This window comes from Eptesicus fuscus, chromosome 10 (assembly GCF_027574615.1).
Source record: "Eptesicus fuscus isolate TK198812 chromosome 10, DD_ASM_mEF_20220401, whole genome shotgun sequence".
In the NCBI taxonomy this organism is placed as follows: domain Eukaryota; kingdom Metazoa; phylum Chordata; class Mammalia; order Chiroptera; family Vespertilionidae; genus Eptesicus; species Eptesicus fuscus.
In genome coordinates, this window is record NC_072482.1 from 56,158,581 (window position 1) to 56,181,481 (window position 22,901).

Here is a 22,901-nt window from a genome sequence, read left to right on the forward strand (position 1 = left end):
GGTGGGTACTAGAAATATCGGGGAACACTTTGTAAAGTATATGATTGTCTAACCACTATTCTGTAACTAATATAAAACCTGAAACCAATACAAAATAATGTTGAATGTAAAGAAATGAAAATTGGAGTGAAATTTTTATAAATTTCAAAGTTTAAATAAAAGCTGTAAAGGAAGGAAGGGGAGAATAAAAAGTGTTTTTCATTTTGCCACTTCATTAAAAAGACAGTTGTCTTTATGTGGTGCTTTTATACTTTTCTAAGTCATTATCTCATTTTAATTTCCGGGCAACTTAAAGACAAGATAAGTATTCCCTCCACTATTCAAAGAAAGGAAATCTTGGTGTCTGGTCCTAATGATTCAATCGTCAAGCCCTTATTGATAAGCAGGGTTAGTAAAATTTTCTGTGCAGGGTCATATCTATACTAATAAAAGCCTTGGGGGTGATCAGGCCAGCAGGGGAGGGTATTTGGGGGCAATCAGGCCCGCAGAGGAGCAGTTAGGGGTCAATCAGGCCAGCAAGGAAGCAGTTAGGGGGCAATCAGGCACGTAGGTGAGCAGTTAGGAGCCAGCAGTCCCAGATTGTGAGAAGGATGTCCAACTGCAGGATTAGGCCCGATTCCTGTGGAATCGGGCCTAATCCTGCAGTTGGACATCCCCTGAGGGGTCCCATATTAGAGAGGGTGCAAGCTGGGCTGAGGGACACCCTCCCCAGTGCACGAATTTCGTGCACCGGGCCTCTAGTTTCAATATAAGAAGTTTAAAATAATTGAAACAAAATAATATACATTTTACATTTGGATATTGTGCACTGACATCCCAAGGTAGCACCTCCACCTATCTATATGATGTTAGAGTAATATACATAGTCTCATCCATGATTAGCCTAATATGCATGATTCTAATCCATGGCTTCTGACCATGTTTTTGATTTAAGAAAGATCCAATACCTTTAATGTTATATGGTAGAAATAATATTATATTACACAGAAGGAAAAGTCATATATAAGGTTTTAAGTCAAATAGGGTTTGTTTGAAATATCTGATTATCAAACTTATTCTTCAACTCAAGAATGATACTCTTTTGAGGAGGAGTTTTGCAGATACTGGTTCCTTCTTTCCATTTACTACTTTTTAAAGAACCCCTATGCCTTCAATATTAGAATTAGAGATGCCACACTTTGTTCTTTGTAAAAGTTTTCCCCTGTGGATCAAAGCTCTCTTCCATCTGTCTAGTTCCAAATGGCTATCGACTGCTAAGCATCCTCATTAACTGTTTTTTTTTTTTCATACTCATCATGCTGAATAAGACTTAATACTGAAGAAAAACAGCATTACATGCCTCAGTTAGAATGCATAGAATGTTTTCTCAGCAAGAGTTCCACCAAAAGCAATGCTCTATAAACTTAGGAACCAGGCCAACTTCAATGAACTCTCTGGCTTGCAGTAGTTAAGCATTCTCTTGACTGCCATACTATTCTATTTTCCACTTTCATCAACTTTGCAACAGCTGCAGCACCTGTGGCCTTTCTTCAGAATTAATAGGAATCCAAATTTAAGGTTCTTATCTTATTACCTATTGGTGAAGAATCTAAGTCTTGAAAACACTAGATTGAAAAGCATGTTGCATGCATCAATTTGAATTCTTCTCAATGTAGTTGGAGGTGATTCTTTGTAACATCACTTAAGACAAACTCTAGTTGTTTAAGCCTTGCTGAATATGTTCTCTACCTGTATCCTATAACTGGCAAATGCTTGGCATACCACACCTTATGTACTTCTTCCAGAATATACAAGCTTTGCTGTTTCACATTGCCATTGGCATCTGGGTACAGTTTATCAATAAATTCTGTTTGTGATAGAGTGAAAACCACAGAGTCACAGATAGCCCAGAGGGACTGCAAGACATTAAATTATTTTGTTCCAACATGGTTTTATCTTCTCCATTTGATTTCAGCAGCAAATATATATATATCTCCTATGTAATAAAGAGGTAATATGCAAATTGACCCTCATGCCCTTGCACAAGATGGCCACCCCCATGTGGTCAAAGATGGCCACCACAAGATGGTCAGCAGGGGAGGGTAGATGGGGGCAACCAGGCCTGCAGGGGAGGTCAGTTGGGGACGATTGGGCTGGCAGGGGAGCAGTTAGGCATCAATCAGGCTGGCAGGAGAGTGGTTAGAGGGTGATCATGCTGGCAGGCAGGTGAGCAGTTGGAAGCCAGCAGTCCCGGATTGTTAGAGGGATGTCCAACTGCCAATTTTAGACATCCCCCGAGGGGTCTCAGATCGGAGAGCGTGCAGGCTGGGCTAAGGAACACCCTCCCCCCAGTGCACGAATTTTGTGCACCGGGCCCCCCTCTCTCTCTCTCTCTCTCTCTCTCTCTCTCTCTCTCTCTATATATATATATATATATATATATATATATATATATATATATACAAGTTGTATGTAATTATGGGGAAAATAAACAAACTGTACATTCTTATTCCTTCTAGGGGAGATTAGCAGTTGCCATTTTGATGTATCTAAGGCATTATAATTTATATTACTTCGAAGAAAAAATATCTAAATAAATCACTAAAATCTCTACTCCTCCTGTATCTTCTTATTTTTGAGAATCTGGTTGTTTCCATTGATCAAATTCTTAACTTCCTCTTGCTGTCTCAGGTTTCCTGGTGTATTATTCATTCTCTCACACTAAGTTTACTCAGCAACTGAAACACATTACTTACCACTAACCAACAGCTTTCCCTGTTGAGTAGTTATAGGTTCTTATAGAGAGATGGCACTTTAGATTGAAATGCCAAATTTACTGTTATGCTGCTGATTTAAACTCTATATGCTTTCCTTTGAGTATGATTTAGATACCAACAGTACAAAAATAAGTTACCTTATATTTTTCACTCCCTTAAAAACATGTATAGGTCATGTAAGTCTCAAATATGTACAAAAGTCACCACATTTAGAACACATCTGACTCCAACTTTCCAATAATTCTTGCAACCTAATTATTTTATTGTTTCCTTCACTAACTGGTTTTTCATCTTCATCTTTACAATCATCTTTTCTTAGTAATTTTTTTAAGGACAAGGTATAATTGTGTTTCTAAAAGATTCCAAAGGATATCTTTTTTAATCTACATTTTGAAGTCTCCAAGTTCTGCTAAAATTGTTATATAGTACAACCGACAGAATTCCTTTGCATGTAGGTGAACCAGGAAGTGGGGAGATGTAATTATGCCCTAGACATCAACCCATAGAAACCCCCAACTACCGTGGAGAGGCTGCTGGAAGCCTCATCACAGGCTGAAATGAAATGATTCTAAGCCCTCTCACTAGCCCTGGGATCAGTGACCCATTGTGTTCTTGGTGGCTCTTCATTGACTGGCCACAACCAGCTCAGCAGTGTAGCTACTCTACTGATCTTACTTTATATCTTAACATGTTGTATGATTCACATAGAAGATAGCGGGGAGACCTAACCTCTTTACCTCGATAATCCCATTAATATTTTAGAGCCATAACAAAGACAAGAAATTCAGTGGACAGAAGCTTTGTGGTCATAGCTTCCTGTCCTCTCATGCATGTTAAATATATGGAGAAAGTAGACAACTGTTTTTATTTCAATGCCACAATAATAAGTGTATGTATGTATGTATGTATGTATGTATGTATGTATAGCTTATAGTAATAAAAATGTTAGGCAGAAATATTTGCCCTCTTCCTACCCCTACCTCTAAGCACTGATTCAATTTCTTAATCCCATTAAGTTAGGACAATTTTCAGATAATCTTCCAAAGCAAATTAATAAAAATGGATCCTTCTCAAATTTAGGACATATCTCGTACATGTGTACTAATTTCCTGCTTGTTTCTGTAGAGCATTGGTCCAATATCAGTATGAAACTGACTAAAAACCTTAAAATAACTTGCTCACTTTCTAATAGCATGGATGTACATTCATAACCTTCCAGGTTCCCCCCATAAATCCTTATCCCTGGTTTTAAACTAGGCTTGAAGTTAGCCCCATCAGGCTCTGCTTTAAATCAAATCAAATGCTACATTTTCCTATCCCTTATTGAAATTGATTCTCCTTGAGGCTGTGGGAGGAGAAAGTCCATTTTGTCTTTGCTTCCTGAGTATGTCTTTAGTGTCTCTGAAAGGGAAACACATGAATTTAAAGAAAGTCATGTCTAGTTTTAGGGTTAGTATCCTTAACCCTAAAACAGCCAATGTGGGATAAGACAGTCTAACTTCCAGATTCTTCTTATTTATGACTATCATCTTATAAAGTCTGGTTTCCACTAAAGTAGCCAATCAAATTTATAATTTACTTAATTACAAAAAAAAAGAATAGTTCTGCATTTTCTTAAGGTACAGAAAGCCACATGAAAACCATGTTCTTAAACAACAAGTGAAAACCTGATGATCTAAAAATATTCAATGTCTCTTGAGTCCATCACAAAGCTCTGGTTACAAGGCAATCATGAATTCTAGAAAATGGTAAGTTTCTTCAACGACAAATAGGACACACACACTTTTACTTTGGACACTTTTTATATGACCCGAAAAGAGGAGTACGAAACTCTCCCTGTCCTCAGAACCCAGACAAAGAGGAGCAGCGGATGCCTCCTAATAGTAATGGACACATTACAATCACTCATTTCAGGTCTTTCCTGCAATCCTGTGTTTGGTTCCATTGTTTTCCCCATGTAGGAAGCTTCAAATAAGTTTGATTTCCTTTCTGTCTGAATTCATTTTATAGATAAACTCCAACAAATTACCTGGATTTATCCACAGAGACTGACAAATGCCTTCCATCTGAGTAACCATGTTTAGTGCTCATTTCCCCACAGAATAAGTAATCCAGATGCCCTCCCGGTCTCTAATTTTTGTTTGTTTGTTTGTTTCTTTCTTTTATGTGTCTGAACATTTTTAGAATATAATCATTTCTGCTCCTAAACAAGTCTTGCCTTTTGAACCACATCATCGATTGGGCCTTACTTTTTCTCTCACCTTGCCACATCTGGGGCTCTCTTTTCTATATTCCTGGCAGAGGACCCCATTCAGTTTGACATCATTGGCTCATATGAGACTGCAGATGCAGATAATTTGGTGTATATGTAAACAAATAAATATTAAAAGTGTACTGGACATATGTAAAATGAGCTCATATAACCACTGCCACAAAATGCCTGAATAGCATTAATAATAGGGTATACATTATTGAGAACAGATTGTTTTCCCCAAATCACTACTTTTTTCATGAGAATGTAGGACAACTACATATTCTAATCCCCTTGCATTTAAATGTGATCATGATGTACATCCTCTGAAGGCCTAGTATTGAAATATTCATTAACTCATTGGCACTTGTGGTTGGAAACAAAGGATTCCATATAGTGGAGCAACATGATGGAAAGGACCGGAACCCTGAATCCCTTATTAGAAGAGAGGGTGTGTCTTGGACTGCAGAAGCCTGAGACTTGCTTGCTATCAACTACCATTAATTTCCACAACTACTATATTGTTAAAACATGTGTATACTATATCATCAGACAAAAGACAGTGGTATATCATTAACTAAACTTATTAAAATTATCTGCCTTTTAATGGTGGCAGTATTTATCAAACACTATACCTAAAGGGTGTCTAATTCATTTAAGAAAGTTTTGTTTGGTGATTCAAATAATATACAAAAAGTAAAAGTCCAATCACTGATACTTAATCCATGGCCTACTTAGAAAAATAACTAGGAAGAACAAAACTTCTAAATCAAAGTCCTGATTTTGAGACTAATTACCTTTCTGTTTCTCTGATTTTAACATATAATAGAAAAGATGTTTGAATTAAACTTTCTGACTAGACACTAATTTCTAACCATTTTATATATTGCAAACCTTTTTAATTATTCAATTTGCTTTTTTAAATTATTCACAATATATTACATATTTTGAAAAATATAACTGATATAAATCATGAAGTTTCTAAAATATACTATTTTATCAAAATAAAGGTGAAAATCATCAATTTTAATATATTTTTAGAAATTTAAACTAAATGCCATATCGTAGTTACCAAATTATCTCCAGTATGCTTTTCTCTTTATGTATTTCTCTGAAATGTATGAAAATTGATCAGCAATTAATTACTGTCTAGTGTACCATTCTATATGCTGTCTCTACTTACCTGAATTATTACATTATGAAAGGGAATTAGTTGAAAAACTCACTTAGCCTGAAGAAATGCAATTTGCAGGGCAGTGGGAGTTCAAGATTGACACTACTAAATGAGCAGCAAGCAAAACATTGAAGAATACTTCTTGTCAAATGTTGCTTGAAAATCAACTCTATAGGATACATTGGAATGAAGTTAAACAAAGAGATGCTAAGGGTAATTTAGCAGATACTTTGAAGGAATGAGAAGTAGGCACCATACTTGCTTTGTCAATTGTGTAGAATAACATTTAACTTGAGCCCCTGCTGAAAATAAAGCTATTTAATTACAAGTGAGAAAGAGAAAGAAAAGGTTCTTCCTTTGAAGTTTCAGTTTACTATTTTGCTTAGAAGACTAAAAATGAGGACAATAGTAGGATTAAAAACTAGAAAAATATTTCTAAATCATAAACAAACTGAAACATTATATTTAATTAAATAATTTATAAAACAATCAATAAATAGTATAAAAGTAGGAAAGAGAAAAGTACACTATAAAATATTTTTAAACTAAAATGATAAAATACAGTCCATTGCAACTCATACTCAATATCTGCAAGATTTTGATAGCACTGTGAACTTATAAAAATACCTTTTTAATGTCCTAATCTTATGAAATCACCCAATAATCCTACATAATAAAAGGCTAATATGCAAATAGACCAAATGGCAGAAAAACTGGACAACCAGTCACTATGACATGTGCTGACCACCAGGGCACACACACAGAACATAGCGGGCATCGGCAGCTGGCGGCAGAGCACAGAACATGGCGGGTGTCGGCCACCGCGGGATGGTGGAGCAGGTGAGCTGGGGCGCTAGACCAAGGCAGGCCACCAGTCGCTCTCATTGGGATGAGCCTCTGGTGGTTACTGAAAATTCTTTGCTCCCGTGCCCTGCCCGGCGCTCGCAACTGCTGCCGGCACCGGAGCTGCCGCTCGCACCCACTGCCAGCGCCAGAGCCACCCCATGCACCTGCTGCCGGTGCCCAGTGCCAGTCCCGATAGCCCCTGAGGGCTTCTCCCCCTCCCTCTGCTCCTGAGGGGCGACTGGGCAGCAGACGCCACTCACACCCACGGACGGTGCTGGCCCCATTCGCACCCACTGCTGGCGCCAGCCCCAATCGCTCCGCACCATCAGTGGGTGCGAGCAGCGGGGGCAGGAGCGGGGCTGCCGGCAGACAGGGGTCCAGGGGCCGCAGTGGGAGGGGCCACAGAGGATGGGCCGAGACCCACCCCTGTGCCCACCACAGCCTCTTGGACCATAGTTCCTTTCTAGATGCATTCATTCGTGCAGTGGGCCCCTGGTCTATAATAATAAAAGCATAATATGCTAATTAGACCAGATGTCCTTCCAGACAACCTTCCAGATGAAGCCAGGGCTGCAAGGGAAGCCCAGGTCCCAGGTGCCTGCTGGCAGCCGGAGGGAAGCCCAGGTCCAGGTGCCAGAGGGAAGCTGGTGCTGGCAGCTGGGGGAAGGGAGGCCTACTCTTGCACAAATTTTGTGCATTGGGCCTCTAGTAATAAAATAAAATTCACATTTCCTACCTTGGCCTTGAGTATTCTGATAGGTCTAAATTGTAGCAGCAATAGTATCTTATGTTTAGCATATACTATAGGACCACAATGCTACAACTAGATTAGTGTACTCACTAAGATCAAATAGAACTTGTATTTACCTTCTATACATGTTGGCTCAAGCTTTCAACTTTTCATAAATATCTATACACTTAAAACATACACACACTTGTCATTCAATTCACTTACTGCTCACTTGATAACTTCATTTAATTTCTTAAAACCTGGACACTAAATAAAAAGATGTTAAATGAAAAAAGTACTTTATATTTTTTTTATTAATTTTAATGGAAAATATTTTTTTTATTTCATGACATACCAAGAAAGGCAAGCACAAAGAATAAATTAAGTCAAACTTTATCATAGAAATTCGCTTAAGTCAAGACGGTTCCCTATGACTGAGATGAGTGCTAAGCACAGTAGGTACTCTTTTGCTATCTTTGGCATGTATGGTAATATTTCAAAATATGGCAATGGACAAAGTCTTGGGGATTCTTTAGTATAAGTGTGCCTCCCCTGTCCCTCACAGACACACAGAAGAAAAATTAGACAAGATTCTTTTTTCAGAAGCAAAACCCATTCAGTATTGTACAGCTAGTTTGAGTCAGGGTCACATGTATTAACAATATGTTACTTTTTAAAATTTAAATCCTTTATTGTTTAAAGTATTACATATGTCTCATTTTCCCCCCATTAACCTCTCCCCAGCCACTCCCAGCCCCTAGCACATGCCCTCACCCCCCTACCGTCTGTGTCCATTGGTTATGCTTAACAATATGTTACTTTTGGATAGCAATTTCTTTTTTAAAAAATATCTCCATGTTATTAAAATTGAGCCTCACAACAATTTTGTTTACTGTTTAAGGATAATTATTTTAAGAAACTTGTTATTGTCAAAGCTTCTATGTCTTAGAGAGGTCTAATAATGTGGAATAAGTCACCTCACGTGCATATTAATGTGTTAGGACTTAAACCCAGGATTTCTAGGGTGAAGTTCTGTTCTTTAAAAAGCATTCTGGTGTCTTGAAACTAAAAGCAGGTTAAGTTGAGAGTTTGTTAGCCTCAAATGTAGCTTTTTGTTAAAAAGCAACCATGAGAGAAATAAGGAACCTACCAATCATGGAACAGGAGTTATAAGTGATGTTTCTTCCTTAGATTGACACAGAGAGTTACACATATTACTACGGTAACTAAATAGTAAAAAAAAATTAAATTAATAGTCCCATATTTGCTATCCTTTCTACTGCACAGATTGTCTCTCAGTGAGCTTTTGTCTCCCAAGCAATGGTCTTTCTTTATACCAGGTTTTTGCCTAGTAGAGTGATAAAAATAGGATTTGGGAATTGATGACATAATAAGAAAATTTAATTCAGCATGTTCTAAAAAAACAACACCCACATACCCCATATAGCTTTTTGAGGTGTATTCTATGTTTATCATGGAACAATATATTTCTTATAATGCAGAAACTTAAGACTGAAGCATCATCTCACCGTTACCAGCCAAGTTGACGAATGCACAAGGTAACTTTTATGCAGTTAAGAACTCCAGGTTTACAGAATCATGCCTTCTCTTCGTTTAAAAACTGAGGCATGCAGAAGCTAAAGCCTGAGTGCTGTGGCCACCCCTGTAGCTCCCGGTGTCCTAAGCTAATCACTTATAGAAGAGAGCGTCCCATAACTGCTAGTATTTAAAATAAAGGAGAAAGATGATATTACAGTAAGAAATATCTTATTTTTAAACCTTATTAACTGGTTCTGTGCAAAATTATAAACTTAAATCTCTCCCACAAAGAAAATGTCTGACTACATGGCCCCTTCCGTTACTGCATTGCCTCATTCCTGCAATTCAAAGACAACTTTCTGAAAGATTTAGTTTTCCATCTTTGATGTCCATAACCCCTTGCTGCTCCCTCTGTACTTGGAACACTTTCCAAGGACATTTCTCTCACCACAATATTGTCTTCCTTTAGACTCAATCCGATGCTACTTCTAAACAGTTTGTCTCCTTAAACTCTCAGGTCTATTTGATAAGATTAGATTATTTTTTTCTTTTTGAACCTGGTTTGTCTCTCAATTTTTGAATACCACTTCCTAGTATCTTTTGCAAATTCTTTTTCATATTTATTCCTTACTAGAGGACCGGTGCATGAAATTCATGCATGGGGGGGGTGTCCCTCAGCCCAGCCTGCACCCTCTACAATCTGGGACCCCTCGAGGGATGTATGACTGCCTGTTTAGGCCCGATCCTACTGGGATTGGGCCTAAATGGGCAGTGGGACATCCCTCTCACAATCCAGGACTGCTGTCTCCCAACTACTTGCCTGCCTGCCTGCCAGCCTGATCACCCCCTAACCACTCCCCTGCCAGCCTGATTGATGCCTAACCACTCCCCTGCCAGCCTATTTGCCCCTAACCGCCCTCCCCTGTAGGCCTGGTCCCCCCAACTGCTCTCCCCTGCAGGCCTGTGATCCCCCCCCCAACTGTCCTTCCCTGCAGGCCCGGTCGCCCCCAATTTCCCTCCTCTAATGACCTGGTCACCCCTAACTGCCCTCCCCTGCAGGCTTGATCATTCCCAATTGCCCTCCCTCGCAGGCCTGGTTGCTCCCAACTGCCTTCCCCTGCTGGCCATCTTGTAGCAGCCATCTTGTGTCCACATGGGGGCAGCCATCTTTGACCACATGGGGGCAGCCAACTTGTGTGTTGGACTGATGGTCAATTTGCATATTACTCTTTTATTAGATAGGATAGAGGCCTGGTGCATGGGTGGGTGCCAGCTGGTTTGTCCTGAAGGGTGTCCCGGATCAGGGTGGGGGTTCACTTGGGGCATGGGGCGGGCTGGGCGAGGGTCCTATGGTGGTTTGCAGGCTGGCCACGCCCCCTGGTGACCCAAGCAGAGGTGCTGGTATCTGGGATTTATTTATCTTCTATAATTGAAACTTTGTAGCCTTGAGTGGAGGCCTGGGCCGGCCAGAGTGTGCAGAAAGCTTGGCTTCCTCCATCGCTGGGGGCAATCCAAGCCTCTTGCTCACTCCATGGCCACAGCCATCTTGGTTGGATTAATTTGCATACTCGCTCCTGATTGGCTGGTGGGCGTGGTTTGTGGGTGTAGCAGAGTGATGGTTAATTTGCATATTACTCTTTTATTAGATAAGATAATTGTGTATTTTCTAGGAGTCTGCTCAAGAATTTGATTGATTTTTTATTAATCTAAACAAGCTTCATGGGCAATCTCATTTACAACTTTATCTTTAATAACATTATTTTCTTATTAACTTTCAAGATAATATTCTACTCTGTATTTTTATTTTTCCTGAACTCACAACCCATGCAATCTTGTGCAGTTTTTTAACATCCTCCTGCCTATGTTCATACCCAAACTTTGACTATTTCCCCTAAATGTTTTTCTTCTTCTCTCCAAACTTAATGAGTTATATTCCTACTTTCATAGAAATATTTTGATATACAAACATGTAAATATAGGTATGCATATAGGTATGTACATATTTCCTTCATGGATTTTATTATAAAAAATAAATTTGATTTTTTAAAAATATCATAATAAACTATACATTAAAGTTACATTTTTCAAAGCCTACCAAAGGAAATAAATATCCAAGGAAATTTTTGAAGACAATTTTATTTAAAATTTTTATTGCAATATATATAAAAATTTATAAAATGTACCTACTACTGATTAAATTGTTTTTCTCATTAGTTTGTTTATGTTTCAGTATTTTAACATTGTATTTTTTTTTTAATTTGGGCTTCTAAGAAATAAATATATTAAATATCATAGATGCATATCATATCATTTAACCTTATGAAGAAACAGAAGCATATCATGCTAACTCCATATAGTGAAATGTATGCAAATTAAGTGATAAACAGTGAAGTAAATGTATAAAAATGATGTTTGATAGCATATTATTTTGTTCAATTCTCCTGTAATGGTTCAAAATACTTAAACTTAAAAATGTAACTGCACATGTGCAAGTAGAAAATATTACTAGCATGCTAACTTTTTTACTCTACAAAAGAGGCTAATTTTCTTTATACATTTTTCTTTCAAGACAATTTTTCATTCAAACAAATTGCAGAGGGCAATTTATTCTTAAAAATTGTAAAGGAGAGCCTAGAGGAAAAAAGGACACACTTTTTCTGAAATTAGATTTTGCTTCTACATGGAAGCTGCTTTTTAAAAAATGTTCATTTGTAGTAACCTCATATGTTCATTTTATATATTTTGTCTTCGAGATTGATATGCTCTGAATTACAAATATCTGGCAATGGGAAAGACTAAGAAATCCAGCTTAGGCTTGTCTGTCATTGTAAACTCTTGTTTGTTAGAGATTGGCCTAAAATAGAACTTTCTCACCTGAGTCTATAGTATGTCTTCTTTTTAATTAGATTAATTTTCCAGGTTTTTTTTTTAAGGTGTAGAAAATAGAAATTGCATATATGTAAGATGTATAATGTGATGTTTTGATATATGTACACATTGTGCAATGATTACCAAAATCAAGGTAATTAACATATCCATTACCTTACATATTTACATTTGTGTGTGGGGGTAGGGGGAAGACTTAGGATCAACCGACTCAGAAAAGTTTAAGTACACAATAGTTTTATTAACTATAGTCACCATGCTGTCATTAGATCTCCAGAACTTACTCATCCTGAATAACCGAAATTTTTTACTTCTCCCCATTTCTGCCACCACCCTAGTCAGTGATATTTCTTATTGTCCTGCATAGAATACAAATTGTAATCCTCAAGAAAATGGTGTTTACAGAAAAGAAAGCCTCTGTTAAGAATTGAATGTTTGTCTTCCCCCAACGTTCATATGTTGAAACTCCCCATGTGATGGCCTTAGGAGATGAGGTTTTGGGAAGGAAGATAGGTGTGGAGCCAACATGATTAAATGAGTGCCCTGATAATATGAGAAAGAGAGCAGAGCTTGCTGTCTCTCTGCCAGAAGCGGATAGACACAGCAATAAGTTGCCATCTACAAACCAGGAAGTGGGCCCTCACCTGAAACCAATTCTTCAGGCACCTTGGTTTTTGTCTTTCCAGCCTCCAGAATTGTAAGAAATTAATGTTTATTGTTTAAGCCACCTAGCTTATGGCTTTTTAATAGCAACCCAAGCCAACAACCTCTGTAAAGTATAATTAACTTGATATGCTGCAGGTACGCTTTAAAAATGATAGATTATATGTTTCAGATAGTATCAACCTCAATTAACACACATCAGATTTACTTAGAAGTATATAATTTTCATATAATTTTGAGACATTTTTCTCATGTGGTTAAAGTGTTCATATAATGCTCAAATTGTTACTAATGTTTGTTATTTAATTCAGTTTTCCCTAAACAACATTTTCATTGAAAAAAATAATAATTATTCTGGAATGAATGAATATGTAACAACACATTTTATCTATAAACTATGTCAATAAAACACTCAGCAAAAATTTTAAAAAAAACAGACACAGCTTTTACTGTTTTTAATCCTTAATAAATATAAATGAGAAAAGGTTTGTTCACACTATTTCTCAAAGTCAGTATAATATGAAAGATGATTTAGAAGTATATTTCTCTTATATTATATACTAGAGGCCCGGTGCATGGCAGTCGGACATCCTTCTCACAATCTGGGACTGCTGGCTCCCAACCGCTTGCCTGCCTGCCTGCCTGCCTGCCTGATTGCCCCCTAACCACTCCCCTGCCAGCCTGATTGATGCCTAACTGCTCCCCTGCTGGCTGAGTCACCCCTAACTGCCCTCCCCTGCTGGCCCGGTCGCCCACAACTGCCCTCCCTCCCCTGCAGGACTGGTTGGCCCCAACTGCCCTCCCCTGCAGGCTATCTTGTGGCGGCCATCTTGTGATCAAATGGGGGTGGACATCTTGTGACCACATGGGGGCAGCCATCTTGTGACCACATGGGGGCAGCCATCTTGTGCACATGAGGGTGCCCATCTTGTGTGAGGGCCTGATGGTCAATTTGTATATTACCACTTTATTATATAGGATGGTTTATTTAACACAAGTAAATTTGAGAAAACAGAAATTTGAAATTAAATTATTTAATTCCAATCTGAATAAGTTCTGCCTTAGGATGTAATCAGGGATGATTTCTTTGGGAAACCAACCACAACAGGTACCTTATTTCATTGCAAATAATGTGTTAATATGGGGAGTTGTTCAATATGTATAACGTTTCAGTTATGGAAGATGAATATATTCTAGAGATCTTCTATACAACCTAGTGCTTGTGGTTATAACTTTTTGCTATTAAAATTTGTTAGAATGGTAGATTTCATGTTAAGAGTTCTTATCACAATTAATAAGTAAATAAAAATATAAATATGATGGAAAATTGTTTGTAAAAATAAATTAGGTGAGAGTGCAATAACTTTAAAGAAAGGGCAGTTATTGGTGACTGTTTATTATTTCATCATTGAACTTCTTCCTGGCTGACAGTAGAGTCGGGGTGCCTCCAGAGAGCGCCCTTTAGATGGGCATTTCCAAAGCATTTCTCTTCTACATTTACCTAGCAGAAATACAGGTTGGACTAATTTTTTCAATTCTTATATTAAAATAATGATTCTACCTAATAATAGACAAATATGCAAATTGACCATACTTCTGACACACCCACAATCCACGCCCACAAGCCACACCTACCATCCAATCAGAGCAAGTATGCAAATTAACCCATCCAAGATGGCTACAGCCACAGAGAGCAAGGATTCCCAGGCAACAGAGGGAAACAAGCTTTCCTCGAGCCATTGCAGGCCTAAGCCTCCACTCAAGCTACAAAGTTTCAATTATAGAAGGTAAACAAATTCAAACAGAAATGGCGTAAGAATGGAGCTTGAGAGAGGAGGCCAGGGTTGCCACTGGCAACAGGGGAAGCAAAGCTTTCTGCACACCCTGGCCTGGACCACCCGCTTAAGGCAACAAAGTTTCAATTATAACCCCAACAGAAATGGCTGCCGGCCGCGGAGGGAGCCCCAGGCTTGGCTCTGCTCCAGGCTACAAAGTTTCAATTGTAGAAGGAAAATAAATTCCAGATACCAAGGCCTCCGCTTGGTTTGCCAGGGGGCGTGGCTGGCCTGCAAACCACCACAGGCCCCTCGCTCAGGCCGCCCCACACCTCAAGGAAACCCCACCTGATCCGGGACACCCTTCAGGGCAAACCAGCTGGCCCCCACCCCTGTACCAGGCCTCTATGCTATCTAATAAAAGAGTATTATGCAGATTGATCATCACTGCAACACACAATATAGCTGCCCCATGTGGTCAAAGATCCTGCCCCCATGTGGACACAAGATGGCCAGCAGGAGAGGGCAGTTGGGGGCACCCGGCCTGCAAGGGAGGGCAGTTGAGAGGGACCAGGCCTGCAAGGGAGGGCAATTGGAGGTGATCAACCCTGCAGGAGAGGGCACTTAGGGGTGACCAGGCCGGCAGAGGAGGGAAGTTGGGGGCAAACAGGCTGGCAGCGGAGTGGTTAGGGGGTAATCAGGCTGGCAGGAAGAAGCAGTTAGGGGCAATCAGGAAGGCAGGCAGGCAAGCAGTTGGGAGCCAGCAGTCCTGGATTGTGAGAGGGATGTCTGACTGCCCGTTTAAGCCCGATCCGGGCCTAAACGGGCAGTCGAACATCCCTCCAGGGGTCCCAGATTGGAGAGGGTACAGGCTGGGCTGAGGGACAATCCCCCTCCATGCACGAATTTCATGCACCGGGCTTCTAGTATATATATAAAGCCAGCAACCAGAATGACATAATGACCGGAATGACCAGTTGCTATGACGCTCACTGCAGCCAGTGAACCACCAGATGGGCGGGGTGTGGGGCTGGCCAGCCAACCTCCCACAGCCCCTTTCCCCAGCTGGCACCACCCCTGATCAGCCTCTCCCACTCCATCGAGGGTGAGGCAGCCATCCAGCGCCCCGTGGCCCTTCCCCCTAGCCAGCGCCATCCCTGATCCCCCCCCTACCCTAATAGAAGGCGGGGCTGGTGGCCACCCTCCTGCAGCCCCTTCCCCCGACCACACCTGATTGCCCCCCTCACTCCAACAGGGGCAGGGACTGTAAGCCAACCTCCTGTAGCCCTTCCGTCCATCCAGCCCTGCCCCCAATGGGCCCCCACCACCCCGATTGACCCACGGCCCCTCCCCCCATCAACTCCACCCCCAATTGACCCCTACTCTGATCAGGGACAGGGCTGGCTGGCCAACCACCCATGGCCCCTCCTCCAGGCCGCTAGCCCCAATTGGCCCCCCCAAAGCCCATTTGGGGGCAGGCCAGCCAGTGTACCACCCACAGCTTCTCCCCATGCCTGGCCCCGCCCCCAATAAGCCCCCCACCCCAATCAGGGGTGGGGCCCACCAGCCAATCATCCGCAGCCCCTACCTCTAGCTGGCCCTGCCCTGATCAGGCCCTGATCAGGCCCTGATCAGGGCAAGCTGGCCGGCCAACCTCCTACCATCTCCTCCTTCTGACAGGCTCAGCCGAAATCTGCCCCAATTGAGGCCGGGCCAGCCGGACCCCACCCATGCATGAATTTGTGCACTCAGCCTCTAGTAAAATAATAATTAAAATAAATGATTTAGCTTTGCTAAATTTAACTTTCTAACTTTGGGAAACAGAGATAAACATAGATTTCATTGCATTGTTGTAAAGAGTGCAATTTGATTACAATTCGAATAGACAATAGTAAAAAGATACCCAATTTGATTAAAATAATCTCATTCTTCTCGACAAATCATTCACAACAATAACAAAAACAGAGAGAAGGAGCCCTGGCTGGGTGGCTCAGTTGGTTGGAGCATTGGCCCGTACATCAAGAGGTGGTAGGTTCACTTCCCAGTCAGGACACAATCTTAACTAAAGCCTGCAAATACCAACCTATTATTGTGAATAAAGTTTTATTGAAAAGCACCCACACCCATTAGTTTATGTCTAGGGCTGTTTTTAAGCTATAAGGGCAGAGTTGAATAGTTGTGACAAAGATCAATGACCCATAAAACCTAAAATACTAGGTGGCCCTTTACAGAAATGTTTACTAAGGATAAAATTCCTAAATTTCTGGAAATGTTTTGGTGATGATTTATGATTTTCTGATGTATATGTTATGATCTTCAAAAATTTGTACCTATTAAGCTAATGTGAATTAAGGTAATTTTTAAACTGAATAAGCAGTTAATTTTATTACCCCTCTGGTAATATTATAAATGTATATTATAAAATTATATAATAAATATTTATGTTATGACCACAGGGAAGTGGGGGATATAATAAAGGGTAAAGGGTGTCAAATATAGGTGACAGATTTGTCTTTGAGTGGTAAAGAAAAAATATCTTTTATTTTAATTATAGAACATTCTTTAATAATTTTTTAAAAAGTAATAAAATCATGGTTTCTTTCTCAAATTCTCACTTTACATAGCATTTGAAGTTAAGTCTAAACTACATGATTAGCTGAAAGTTTAAATGGCTTTCAATGATTTTAACTCTGACACTAATTGAGCTTTATAAAGTGCTTTAGACATTTGTAAAGTTATAAGAAATGCATTAAACTACATAAATACTAAAGGATTTTGGATTCAATGGAATGAGTTGAATTTTCCAATTCATTGTCTGCCAGTCACTTTTATCTCCCAATCAAATGGAAGGGTAAAGAACCAAAGAATGGAAAAGAAAAGGAAACACCATTTTGATAATGTAATTTATAAGCTTAAATGGATATTTCACAGTCTTAACTCTTGTCAACTGTTTCTATTTATTCTGAAAATTACAGACTCCTTTTTTCCCACTTTGGCTTACCCATTACATTTTCAGAGTACAAAACAACTTAGATATGTTTGATTATAGAAATTTTAGCTCAAAAATGTTTTAAAGTATTTTTTTCTTATGAAATATAACAAATGCCTGAATCTGCATATAATGGAGATGCACAATTGAAATGCAAATAAAACATAGCATTGTATTCAAACTATCTAACATAAGAGAGAGGACATTATCAGTATTACCAACATCCTGGGTGCCCACTTCCTTCACCATTGGTAGTAACCACACTTCTGATTTTTGTGTGAAATAGTTCTTTTGTTCTTGTAATGGTTTTCTCATGTATATATGTAGCATAAGTACCAATATTTATTTTCCAAGATTTAAACATTTTTAAAAGCCTTTTAAAAATTTCTGTGCTATTATTTTATCAGGATTTGTTTTGAGCTCCATCCATTTTGATAGCATAGTTGTAGTTGATTAATATTCAATGCAAATAAAATTCATTTGTACTATTATATATCAATTTATATTTATCCACTTTACAGTTGTGGGGCATTTAAATATATATATTTTGTTCAAGTTGTGTGAACAAATTTGTGAATATTCTTGCATTTGCTTCCTAGTTCAAAGCACAAGAATCTGTCTAGATTAAGTATATAGAAGTAAAATTTATGTGTTCTAGGATATATACATTTAACTTTTCAAATACGGTTGCACATACAACCAGTAGCATATGTGAATAGCTCTTACTTTACATCCTCACCAGCGCATGTGATAGTGTCTCTTAAAATGCTGGCTTATTTTATGATTGTTGAATATTTACTTAAATTCTATATATGTTCTTCTTTTTCTTATTTAGCTCTTCTTGCTCTAGCTTTTCAAGGTTGGGAACATAGGCTATTGATTTTAGATCTTTCCTTTTCTAATATATGCAATACATTGGTCTTGAGGCCTTTTCTTTGAATGATGGGTGATTTAGTAATGTGTTGTTTAATTTCCACATATAGTAGTTATCTTCATTGTATTGGTTTCTAGTTTAATTGTTCCTTTTTGACATCATACTCTGTATTCTTTCTTTAAATTCAAATAAGCTATGTTTTAGGGTTGAGAATATGATTTATTATGGTGAATGTTTGCTGTGCCCTTCAGATTAATTTGAATTTTGCTGTTGTTAGATGGAGTATTCTATAAATATCAATTAAAAATGTTGACCAATTGTAGTTTTCAGTCAACTAAATTCTCACTGATTTTCTATCAATGTGATCTGTCAATGACCAACATAGGGATATTATAGTCTCCACTATAACAGTCAGTTTGCTTATTTATTTGTTTTAGCTCAATCAGATTTTGCTTTATGCATTTCTGTCACTTTCTTGTTGTTGTGTTGTTTTGTTTGTTTTTTGCTTAATCTCTTCAACTTTTCCGCCCAGTCTCCCAAACCCCTCTCCTCTAACAGCCAGTTAACCCAAGTGATATCTGTGTGCTCTTTTCACCTTGGGTTAATTAATCAAGTTGTACAATTATGTGTGTATATGTTATACTTCCATAAAATAACATCAAAAAAAGTTTGCCGAACTGGTAGAAGAGAGATCTCTCTGTAAAAGAGGAAAGGAAGGGAAGTTAGAAATAAATAGAGCAGGTATTTTGTTTGTGATGATAATAGGGTTAGGATAGGAGAGAGGGGCTCCTTGTCTCCAGTTGTTTGTGGAAGTAGTGTTAATGGCGTACACTTGAATAAGCATTTCTGGAGACCCACACGGTAGGATGAGATACAGTAGAAAGCTTTATTTCTATGGAATTATACCTCTGAGTTTCCAAAGTCCTATTTTCCTTAGCCCAGTCAGGAAGAAGTGTAGCTGGGGCTTTAGTAGAGCTAAAACCAGAGCCAGTGTCCAGAGTTCCTTTCCATGTTGGAACCATATCCAGTACATCAGGCTAGCTGCAGTCCATTAGTCCATGGTGTGTGGGATCCATATGGCTGTGGCCCTTAGGGGTGAAAGCAAGAGAATCAAGAGAGCACACCCCAAGCAACAAGAGCAACAAGAAAGTGAACTCCTTTGTTTAGGGCCGTGGTCGGCAAACTGTGGTTCGTGAGCCACATGCGGCTCTTTGGCCCCTTGAGTGTGGCTCTTCCACGGCCTGGGCGAGTCTATTTTGAAGAAGTGGTGTTAGAAGAAGTTTAAGTTTAAAAAATTTGGCTCTCAAAAGAAATTTCCATCGTTGTATTGTTGATACTTGGCTCTGTTGACTAATGAGTTTGCCGATCACTGGTTTAGGGGATTATATATACCTAAACATTCAAGTGCTTGCAGTGACTATGCCCATTCTGCCTAACCATCTCTGTCTGGAGTTGTGACTGATGGACAAGTACTTGCCCTATGCCACCCAACTTGACTGGGCAAGCGCCAATCTTCTCTTTGTTGGACCCCTTCCCCTGCAGTGATCTGCACAGAATGGGCTGGAGTTCCCTGGTGTTCCTGGTGAAGCTGTCCAAATAACATGTCTATAATGTCTGGCTGTATTTTTTTTCTCCTTTCCTTCTATTAATTACAATAATATAAGTAACAAATTTAAAATGCTCAGTATACAGTATGAAATATGAGACAGAACTACTTAGGGCATGTTAGCATTGGGGTGTTCATTGAAATCAGGATGTAGAAGTAAAATATATAAAGAATATAGTAATTATTCTTTTAAATAGTTTTTCTGCCTTTCATTTCTGACCCATGCATTCCAGGAATTGAAATTATTATGCATAAAACTTGTAAAACATTTATTTATTTTGCTTAAAATTAAGCAAAGACACATGTGTAATGTACATATATGTTTATACACATTTAGATGCATATACAGAAAACATGATTTGTAACTATGTCTGTATGTATGCACACATATTGTCAATTAAACCTTGAGCCAACTTTAGAACTGCTAAAATGGTTTGATATAATTCCCTCCCCCACCCCACTCAACGATGCAAAGATTCTTTGTCTTAGTTTGTTGATATTACTTTCGAAAATGGGTTATCTCTTTAGAATTGGGCATTTGAAAATTTTAAATTTGCTTATGAACTTAAATTATTATTTTATTTTTGGTTGTCATGTCAAACTATTATAGAAGAAATAAACTCTTAAAGAAATTTTCCATTGTCTGAAAGCTGGTTAGTGGCATATAATTAGCTATGGCTAAGATACCTAACTCTCATCCAATTCAGTCCTTACAATTCTACCTCTTCAATAATGGCACAAAAAGTCAGTGAACAGCTGACAGGCTCTTAATTGACTATAAGGTTCCCTTTTCCTTCCAGGAATACCAAATTTCCATAGCACACATATTCTAAACTACACCAAAAAAAAAAAAAGTTCCAAAAGATAAGTTATATTTTTTCATGTTTCTATGCTTAACAATTGAGAAGGAAAAAGGTAACAGAAGAGAAATTGTACTATTTGCCTATGAACATGAATTATTGAATCAAAAAACTTGCTACTAAAATTAATTCTTTGAAAAATGTTCTCTACTTTCAGTTTGCAAAATGCCGTCATCTATTTCTGTCTTACATTCTAGAGACAGAGCAACATCTGATCTGTATGCGATGTTAGAGTTTCACTAAATTGTATATCTGTATGCACACATGACCAAAAATAGAAACAGATCTTCAAAAGTATTAACAATGAAGACAACCATAACAGAAACAACTGTATTATGTATTACTTTTTGAAATGATAAAACATATTTTCTAAGACCGTCTGAAAATATTGATTCCATTAGACACAACAGTTCATAAATATCCCTTATTGTTACATAATTATATTATGCTATCTACATTAATCACAGTTCAAATTGTCTGTCATTATGACAAAAGAAAGCTCAGATTTGTGTGATATTTGCAATGATTTAAAAGTGGTTGAGAAAGGTTACCAATAAAAAGGATGAAATCAAATGATTGAAAATATTTAAGATACCTCTAAAGTATAACAACCTCACTGAAAATGCTTGATAACATTTACCAGCCTTTAGTGTCTTTTTGTGTGATTCTTAACATTTTGTATCAAAGCAAGAGATAAAATTTTTATCCATGTTACTAATGTGTTATTTAAGGATAGACCAACCTCCTACTGTCCACAGCTGCTTTTAATTCAGAAGCAATTGGAGTAAGTCAACCATTACTAGTGAGTTGTTTCTGCTTCTTGCTATGTTATTTCATCTGGGAAGCCATTATGCAAACTAAGAGCATCTGAAGATAGGTACCCCACTTAAAAGTGTTCAGTAGGGGTTCCAACTTTTATCATTTTTTGGCAAATTGCATCGTTAAGTTGCATATGTTGTACCGTTGGTAGCCATGATTGTCTGGGATTAGTAAATGTGTTCCTAAACTCCATGACTTCACAAACTTAATTTTTCTTAGAGTCAATATGAAGTGAATTTCCAGATATTACTATTCGTTTATAAAATCATTCAATTAATTATATATTTAAAAATTTAGAAATGGATCACGGGAACATGCCAACTGTTATATGAATTCTAGGTAATAGGTTATTTTTGGTAATTATTTTATTGTATGTATAATCTAATTTTAGAGAGGAAAACCTAGAACACTTGGTATTACTAGATTATACGAAAATCACTTAATTGTCCCAATACATTAGATGTTAAGATAAGGTTCTGCAGGAATTTGGAGTGAAAATAATTTCTCAGAAACACTCATTTCATTGCAGCTAGATTATATTTTATTGCACAGTCCTCTACTGCTCTAGAATTTCCCCTAAAATAGATTTTACCCTTATAGTCATTTTGGTACAGTAGACCAAATTATCCATTTTTATTCTGTTTTGAAGTTTACCTAAGCAAGTATCTCATTAAATTAATGTGAGATATGACTTTACTGGTAAATGTGCGGTACATTTCAAATATAGTCTTATCTTATGTATTCACCATTTCCACCATCATTGTCATCATTATAGTAAAAATAACATACAGTTTTAAATAAGATCTTGATGCCTGGCACTTTATCAATTGCTTTTTATTCTATATCATATTTAACTCTCACAGTGATTTTGTGAAGTAAGTGATGATATCTTCATTCTACTATTGAGGAAACAGTAGCTCAAAGAAGAGATATCAGCAGCTGGAGGTGAAGCTGTCCTTCTAAGACAGAGCCACCTTCCTGGAAAGCCAAAATATTTTGTACTTCTAGCTATAATATTGTCTAGCAAAGTTCTATATATTGGGAATAATAAAGTCATGCATTTATGGAGTAATCAGTTGTTAGTAAAATAGTACATGTTTCAAAAAAGAATCTGTTTAATTGTTTAATTTACG